The sequence below is a fragment of the Paramormyrops kingsleyae genome, chromosome 23 (genome assembly GCF_048594095.1).
Source record: "Paramormyrops kingsleyae isolate MSU_618 chromosome 23, PKINGS_0.4, whole genome shotgun sequence".
Lineage (NCBI taxonomy): Eukaryota > Metazoa > Chordata > Actinopteri > Osteoglossiformes > Mormyridae > Paramormyrops > Paramormyrops kingsleyae.
Window position 1 is genome coordinate 25,416,299 of NC_132819.1, and position 9,663 is coordinate 25,425,961.

A 9,663-nucleotide genomic window follows, 5' to 3' on the forward strand; every position below is an offset into this window, starting at 1 on the left:
GAAAGGATAAAGCCTTATCCTGGAAATTGCAGATCTGTGGCTACTGACAGTGTCAGAAGACCACAGGAGAAGTTTGGAACAGGAAATGAGAAATAACAGCTTCAAACCATTGGGACTGCATTCAAACGTAGCTTGCTGTTGCAGATCAGATTACCCCTGGGTTGGGCTCTGTTGTACAACTCCGCTTTGACCAGATGGTGGACCACTAGCAGGTTCTGCTTAATTTGTCCCTATATGAGGTGTTGCGGTGTTAAGCTAGTCATGCAGTTAGAGAGGTTTGAACGCTGTCAGGTGTCCCTCCTGAGTAGGGCACATCCCACAAGCTCAATCCCAGCCAAGCAGGCCCAAGTCCAGCTCCCACTCCCCCGATCCCCAGCAATGTCAACTTGGAAAGGGGTGTTCTGTACGCACAACTGAGACAAGCCAGGTGGGGCTCAGCTTCTCGGGCGCACTTTTGGCCCTGACTCGAACAAGAGACGGCGCAACGGCACTCGGGTGTCACCCAACCGATTGAGAGTCCAAGCTAGGGCTGTTCTCCTGAACTTCGCCCTAGACGAGGTCCTGCTCAAACTTGTAATGACCTCCCGAGATACCTGCCAACCTTGCCCTTAATGAGTCAGCGGGTGCAGCCCAGCTGGCGCGCTTTTGGGCGTCCAATTGCTGAGAACTCCCCTTCGGTTCTGACAAACTGTACAATCGTAAGCAGTGACAGCAGAGCTACAGGTAAGCTCAACCAACAGAGAGCGAATGGTAAGCACTCAGCACAGGAAAAGCTCAACCGGTCACGTCCAAAACCTCAATGACTCCCTGATGTGATTGTATATGTAACTGGTTTTCTGTTATTAATAATGGTTGAACTTCTATGCAAGTCTCCTTGTTGGGGAAGAGAGAGTGAATGAAAGCATAAAATGAAGTAAAACCTAAAATAAATCAAAAAGGTAAAACAGAAATCAAACCAAATTAATTGTTTCTTATTGTTTAATTGTAAACAGTAATTAGTTATGCAGCAATAACCTAATTAGATGTTAATGTGTTGTGATCTAATCGATTTGGTCTGTGAAGTTGTTTCCTGCTTTCAGGCAAGAACCTGTGTGTCCAATTATGTATGTTGGTATTACCGGCGTTGACCACTAGAGACCCAACTCAGATGTTGTTATACTACTATGGCTGACCACTAGAGGCGCAATTTCGAAATGGAGTGGTAGTCCAATGCCTGACCACTAGAGGCGCAATTTCGGAATGGAGTGGTAGTCCAATGCCTGACCACTAGAGGCGCAATTTCGAAATGGAGTGGTAGTTCTATGCCTGACCACTAGAGGCGCAATTTCGAAATGGAGTGGTAGTACAATGCCTGACCACTTGAGGCTCAATGGGACGTTGTTCCCTTTGTGGGGGGGGGGGGGGGTCCCAGGTACGTGAGCCTAAGGGGTGGGGTCACTGGTGACCCAGGAAAAAAAAGAAATGGCGTCAGGCAGGCCTTTAGGGCTCTGAGCCTCTGACCACTGGTTAGAGTAGCGTTCACTGACTGCACTCGTAACCAAGACGGTTGCTAGGCGGTTGCCGACGCTAGATGAGTGACATACACTTTTAATGTATGCACACGCTGCTTGTGGCTAACTTCTGCGTCTTGCGCAGTTTAAAACCCCTTAAAACAATTGCTGAAGCGAGACAGCGCTCGCGTTACGGCGACGGATCTAAATAGTGAGTGCACTATATCTCGTCGCAAATGGTGCTTAACCACGGCGGGTCTCAAGCACTGGAGACTCCCAAATTCCAAATAACACACACACTTGGCTCACAGCGCAAAGTGGTGTTAAACTTGCTTTGTCTAAAGCAGGCACACACATACGAGAAAGATCCTGATAGGTAGCTAAGCTATCGGTCTTATCTCAGGGAGTACAAACGCAACAGAATTCAGGTTAGATCCTCTTAACAAGAATTCCTGTTCGCTAATAGAAAGAGAGATCTCTGCCAGGATATATAGAAACGGAGAAACTCGTCCGAATCTATCCTGGAAACAACGCGCTATACCTGAGAATCTCGTCAGATATAGGGTTTAAGTTTACTGCAGTTTAAAACGAATGAAACCTAAAATAAAATAACCGAAAATAAAACAAAAGTAAATAACTACTAATAATAGAAATAAAAATAATAAGCCCGCATTCTCCACCATTAAATGTAGGAATTATTAGCTCAAATAAATTTTAATATTTTCCACCAATATGTTTGAATTAATTAAAGTTTAATTAATTATTATTTAATGCTGATTATTAATCAATTGTTATGCCGAATGGTCGGCTCCTCAAAACTGAATTGCGGTATCCCTGTGAGTCTGTTAATGTGAGACTTAAATGGGATTCACTAATTACCAGTATCGCTTAGTAACCTGGGTTAGAAGGCTCGTCCAGCGAGCTGCATCACCAGGTAATGTACACGATTGGTAGCGAAGCTCCCCTCACGGCCAATGAGAGAGAGTCTCGCGATGCTTCAGGCGAGTTTGAGGTTCAGAGCGTGTAGCAAGATCGCACAAAGGCAGGAACTTATTATGAGACACACAATGACGGAGGCTAAAGTTGTGTAAAAGACATGCATTTATTCCTAACTAATAATACAACTAACATAAGACACATTACACCTAACACAAACAACAAACATGAAATAACGCAATAAAACAAACAATGTAATTATGAAAATGCAATGACCGGATTTAAATGAGTAACCTGAAATGGGAAATACTGTTCTGCAAAACAAGCACAGTTTGTGGAAACACGACCCTAAAGTCTTATAGCAGGTTAACAGAACAGCTTAAGTTGTTAGAATGAAAGGAAGTTGGTTTACGTGGTTGAAGAGTGGGGGGGGGGGGTCTTGGCAGTTGATGGCAGAGCTGCTGAGCTGATGGCACTCAGGAAGGCGCGGCGTTTGGAGCAGTGGAGTGGAGTCCCTTTAGATTCTCTCTCCTGGTGAAGCTTTGTCTTGGGTGCTGTTCTCTGTTCAGCTGGGCCTTCACCGGAGGGCTTCTGTGGGCTTCTCTCCTCCCGGGCTGGTTGTTCTCTGCTCCGGCTGGCGGTTGTTCTGCTCGCCTTTGTTCTGAGGTGCCAGGATTTTTATGGTCTAAAGTTCATGAATAGGGATGACCAGGAATTCGACTCCTGGCCCAATGGCTGGCCATCCATTTGGCGGGCTTTCGGAAGGGGGTCTGTATCAGTCCTTTTGGGATTTATGGCCCGCCTGATTCTACCTTTACTGATGGTTTTCATTAAGCTGTTATAACTTTTGATACATTCACTTTTATGGTAATCACTGACCAGATTCGGAATCAGGGGTGATTAACAATCAGTTTGATACCAAACATGCCATACCAGCTTCACAGGTACATACCTCATACCATCTGTATTAATTGATTAAAAAATTAATTATTGTATCTATGTGACTGATTCACCTCAGTATAGGATACAGGGGTTTTGGGTTGCACCTCAACAGATGTTACACTTTGTGCGGATATTACATCGAATATTCCTATTACAAACAGCACATCTTATCCATAGATAGGCGTGGCCGTTAGTTTGTGGTAATATCAATATAAGTTGCACATCTGGAAACAACATATTTTGTTTGGTGTGGCTTATGCCAATTCATCTTCTCCAGAATGGATAAAATACGCCTTAATTCAGTTCTTTTAACATAGCATGGTAGAAACAAAGAAACTTGGTGAGGTCCACCAAGATCAGATAAGGACCGCAAAGGAATGTTGGAAGAGAAGGGGGGGGGGTTTAACACAGAAGACTCTCTAAAAGTTAGGACACATACAAACATAACGTATCTGTATATTGAGACAGTGGGTGGGGGTAAACCTCATCAACGTATCTGTATATTGAGACATAAAGGGGGTAAACCTCAGGGGGGTGGGTGGTCGCCGGTGACAGCAGTCGGGAGGGGGCTGAAGTCTCGGGCCACAAGGCTCCCATGGAGATCAGGGTCCTGGGGCCCGGAAGGCCCGTCCTGGGCCGACTGTCTTGGCCCCGGAGGGCTCATCCTCCCGGGGCCTTAAGGTCAGCGGCCCTTTGTCCAAAGCGTAGCCTGGGAAGGTGCACTTAATGCTGGGTACCTTTGAGAAGGTTGCCTGGTCTTAGGAGGTCCATAAGGTCAGGGGCCCTTTGTCATAAGTGTACCCAGGGAAGGTGCATCTAACCCTGGGTAGCCTGGGCCAACTGTCTTTCCATAACCCTAAGTAGCAGGTGCAAGCATAACCCTAAGGGGCAGGTGGAAGCATAACCCTAAGTAGCAGGTGGAAGCATAACCCTAAGTAGCAGGTGGAAGCATAACCCTAAGTAGCAGGTGCAAGCATAACCCTAAGTAGCAGGTGCAAGCATAACCCTAAGTAGCAGGTGGAAGCATAACCCTAAGTAGCAGGTGGAAGCATAACCCTAAGTAGCAGGTGGAAGCATAACCCTAAGTGCCAGCTGCAACCGTAACCCTAAGTCACAGGGAAGTCCGGGAACCAGCGGACCCTCTGTGAAACTGTACCCAGGGAAGGTGCATTGAATCCTGGGTACCTTTGAGAAGGTTGCCTGGTCTTAGGAGGTCATTAAGGTTAGGGACCTTTGTCAAAAGTGTACCCAGGGAAGGTGCACTGAATCCTGGGTACCTTTCAGATGGTTACCTGGTCTTAGGAGGTCATTAAGGTCAGGGGCCTTTGTCATATGTGTACCCAGGGAAGGTGCACTGAATCCTGGGTACCTTTGAGGAGGTTGCCTGGTCTTAGGAGGTCATTAAGGTTAGGGACCTTTGTCATAAGTGTACCCAGGGAAGGTGCACTGAATCCTGGGTACCTTTCAGATGGTTACCTGGTCTTAGGAGGTCCATAAGGTCAGGGGCCCTTTGTCATAAGTGTACCCAGGGAAGGTGCACCGAATATGACAGCCTTATTTATAATAGTTGACCAGATGGCTGAAGTCGCAGTAAGTTAAATAGGGATATCTGGTCAACTCTCTATATCTTACAAAAGGTTGACCAGATGGCCAAAGTTGCAAAAGGTTGACCAGATGGCCAAAGTTGCAAATGGTTGACCAGATGGCCGGAGTTCCATCTTGCGGAGCATAAAGGGGGTAAACCTCAGGGGGGTGGGTGGTCGCCGGTGACAGCAGTCGGGAGGGGGCTGAAGTCTCGGGCCACAAGGCTCCCATGGAGATCAGGGTCCTGGGGCCCGGAAGGCCCGTCCTGGGCCGACTGTCTTGGCCCCGGAGGGCTCATCCTCCCGGGGCCTTAAGGTCAGCGGCCCTTTGTCCAAAGCGTAGCCTGGGAAGGTGCACTTAATGCTGGGTACCTTTGAGAAGGTTGCCTGGTCTTAGGAGGTCCATAAGGTCAGGGGCCCTTTGTCATAAGTGTACCCAGGGAAGGTGCATCTAACCCTGGGTAGCCTGGGCCAACTGTCTTTCCATAACCCTAAGTAGCAGGTGCAAGCATAACCCTAAGGGGCAGGTGGAAGCATAACCCTAAGTAGCAGGTGGAAGCATAACCCTAAGTAGCAGGTGCAAGCATAACCCTAAGTAGCAGGTGCAAGCATAACCCTAAGTAGCAGGTGGAAGCATAACCCTAAGTAGCAGGTGGAAGCATAACCCTAAGTAGCAGGTGGAAGCATAACCCTAAGTGCCAGCTGCAACCGTAACCCTAAGTCACAGGGAAGTCCGGGAACCAGCGGACCCTCTGTGAAACTGTACCCAGGGAAGGTGCATTGAATCCTGGGTACCTTTGAGAAGGTTGCCTGGTCTTAGGAGGTCATTAAGGTTAGGGACCTTTGTCAAAAGTGTACCCAGGGAAGGTGCACTGAATCCTGGGTACCTTTCAGATGGTTACCTGGTCTTAGGAGGTCATTAAGGTCAGGGGCCTTTGTCATATGTGTACCCAGGGAAGGTGCACTGAATCCTGGGTACCTTTGAGGAGGTTGCCTGGTCTTAGGAGGTCATTAAGGTTAGGGACCTTTGTCATAAGTGTACCCAGGGAAGGTGCACTGAATCCTGGGTACCTTTCAGATGGTTACCTGGTCTTAGGAGGTCCATAAGGTCAGGGGCCCTTTGTCATTAGTGTACCCAGGGAAGGTGCACCGAATATGACAGCCTTATTTATAATAGTTGACCAGATGGCTGAAGTCGCAGTAAGTTAAATAGGGTTAGGGTTAGGGGTTAGGGTTAGGGGTTAGGGTTAGGGTTAGGGGTTAGGGTTAGGGGTTAGGGTTAGGGTTAGGGTTACGGTTAGGGTTACGGTTAGGGTTAGGGTTAGGTGTAAGTAGTTCTATCTCGATGACTCTCCCCACTCTGTCTGACGACTAGAGCAGTTTGGTATAGAGAGCCAAAGGCAATGCACGGGCCGGCGCTTGTCACTCAGTTCCCAGGGTCCAGTGATCACGTTCATTGCGGACTTTATGAGTCACATGGTGTCTCAATGATGTAAAAGTTTTTTAGAGTATTAGGTTAAAGTTTGTTTTGGTTCCAATATGCATTACGGTTAAATAGGTTTACATGATTTACCAATGTTAAAGGTTTTGGTCTGAAAGTGTTAGGCCTGTTTTAAAGGTTAAGTTTAGGCATATATCCTGATTGGTTAGGTTTAGAAAGAGACAAAGGGTAAGGCTAATTTAGTTAACTGAGATATTAGGTAGTTAAAAGAATTAATTTAGCTTTAGGTTTAGGCAATAACTCTGAGCGGTTAAGGTTAGACATTGATTAAGGATGAGGCTAATTAAAAGTTTGGTTTTAGGTCATAAGAGGGTTAAGTAGATTGAAGTTTAGATTGAAGTTTAGATTGAAGTTTTAGATTTGAAAAGGTTTACGGTTTTAAAAGAATTGTGGGACACCTCATCAGTGGTGTACCTTGAGATCATCGGGTGTTTCACCATTTACCACCAGACACCCTCACTCGAAGGCAGGACCCCGGGGTGATCAAGTCCCGGGGCGTGTCCCATAGCCAATTTAGGGTTATGGTTAGGCTAAGCTTGGCATTAACAGCTAAAGGTGTTTAATTGGATCTTTTAAGAGAATTTATTTTGGTCTGTGCCAAGCTTTAAGTTTTGTTTAAAATTATTGGTTTTGGAATTGAACTGTAAGTATTTTGGCTAAAATGGTTACATCTAAAGGTAAGTTTGCGAAGGTAAGTGTTTAGCGATTTAAAGTGAAGCTAAAATTATGTAAGGCAGAATCAAACGTATGTGGTGCAAAAATGTGCTGTTGTATGAGTGGGGCTAACCCCCATAGAAGACTTGGCCACGTTTAAGGTCTTTGACGCCATAGACCACCACATCCCACGTGCTGTCCAAGTGGACCTGGGAGGGCCGTATACTTACCCCTTGTTCAGGTTAACAGATTGCTTGTTGACACCGTAAGGTTACCACAATCTGCCCAGACAAGGTTGAGAAAGTGAGTCTCCTATGAAGAGGTCTGGTCAAGTCCGCAAGAAAAGGAGAACAAGCAGACACCCAGGGAACTGGATGTGGAGTAGACTCCCGGCCCGACCAGAGTCCAAGAAGAATCTTACTGATGGTTCTAGTAGGATGAGAGTCTCCTGGAGGGTCCAAGGAAATAGCCTTCAAAAAGGCCTTGGAGATTGTGCTCAAGGTCCTGATGAGGATCTGGAAGTCTCGAAGGTCTAAACGACGATTCGTGACGATGGGGTGTGTGCAAGAAGGTCCAGGGCCAAGTGGGTACTATATAATGGGAACCCGGCTTTTCGCTCGTGGTGGGGGAAAAAAATAAATAATAAAGAAGAATAATAAAGACTTACCGTGTAAGTAGATAGAGGAGGTCGAGACGAGTCCGGTGGTATGCTTTCTATCTCGATCGGACTTACGGAAGGCGAGATATTCACGTGTAAAGAAAGTTTCCATCGACCAAGTGCATTATGGGTCAAAATCCTGGATGGGCGTGGCTAAAATAATTATGCATAATGGTGCATTATGGGTAAAAATCCTTGATGGGCGTGGTTAAAATAATTATGCATTCAGGTGCATTATGGGTAAAAAGAACAAAATTGAAACCGCGAGTGAAAACACTCGTGAAATTCATGGGGTTCCGGCCGAGATGAAGGCCGGGTCATGGATTTTCGGATCCGCCGGTGAGACCTCGTCTCCCATGGGGCCTCTTGGGGCCTCCTTTGTGAAATTAGTACTGGTTATACTATGGTTATAGTAGAATCCATTATTGGTTGATTCAAGATTGACTCACCAATTGGAGTCTCGGCCAGGGAAGACTACGCCCTGTTGAAGGAAAACCCTGACAAACCTCCAGGGTTAAGCTTAGAGAATGCAGGGCTTCAAGATATAGGGTTCCAGATAAAGAACAGAGGTTCCAAAAAGAAAATGGGCTCCAGATAGCAATTAGGCCAAGGGATCCAGGTTAGGGCTCCAGATAGGCGATAGCCCAAGGGTTCCTGATTGCGGTTGGGATTCCAGACAGGAATTAGGCTTTAGGTTCCCCTAGTTGTTATGGCTAAGGTGTAAGGGTTATAGTATGGGTTTCTAAGGTGTAATGGTTAGGGTTATAGTATGGGTTCCTAAGAGGTTAGGGTTAGAATGAGGTATCAGGATCAGGTTAAAAAGAGCCAAATTAAGGTGTTAAATTTAGGTTTAGGCATTACTGCCGAGGTTATGGTTTAGGGTTAGGCAAAATCTCTCGGTTTTTAGGGGTTAGGCATTGATCCTCAAAGTCTTAGGTTTAGGGTTAGGGTTAGGGTTAGGGTTAGGGGTTAGGGGTTAGGGTTAGGGTTAGGGGTTAGGGTTATGGTTAGGGTTAGGGTTGGTTAGGGTTAGGGTTGGTTAGGGTTAGGGTTAGGGTTAGGGTTAGGGTTAGGAGCCTGCCCAGAATGCCTATAATTTTTTCCGCGTTTCGTAAAAAAAATGTATGGGACTGGTTTTTTTCCTGGCCTGTATTTAGTTTTATGGCCTGAATTTAGGAAACCTGTTCTCGTCAATGGGAAAATCCCATACGTTCAAAAAGCCAAGATGCCTATAATTTATTAGAATGACGTAATCACTATTACGTAGTATCTGCTTTTGTACTGCAGGTGGCAGTATTTATTTTTTAAAAATATATTCCGTATTGCCTAAGTCTCATTATCTCAGGCTTATCTCAGACATTTATATTACGGCTTCTATAATTCAGTAGTAAGGTTTGCAGTAGCTTAACATAGGCTATGCGGAGAGGAGAGGGCCCTTCGGGCCCAAGACAGTCCGGCCAACTTAGGACAAAGGCCCCCTGACCTTAAGGCCCCACGTACACTCAGGCTGACCCAGCTTTCAGTGCACCTTCCCCGGCTACACTTAGGACAAAGGGCCCCCTGACCTTAAGGCCCACATGCAGTCAGGCTGACCCAGCTTTAAGTGCACCCTCCCTGGCTACACTTTGGACAAAGGGCCCCCTGACCTTAAGGCCCACATACGGTCAGGCTGACCTAGCTTTAAGTGCACCTTCCCCGGCTACAAAAGGTACCTAGCCACTGCCAACCACTCGGCCAACAGGGCCCTTCGGGCCCGGGAGGATCAGCCCTGCAGGATCTTCGGAGAGGGGTCTGCGGGTAGGGCCCTTCGGGCCCAAAACAGTCCGGCCAACAGGGCCCTTCGGGCCCAGGAGGATGAGCCCTATGGGCTCTATCTAGAGGGCCCTTCGGGCCCAAGAC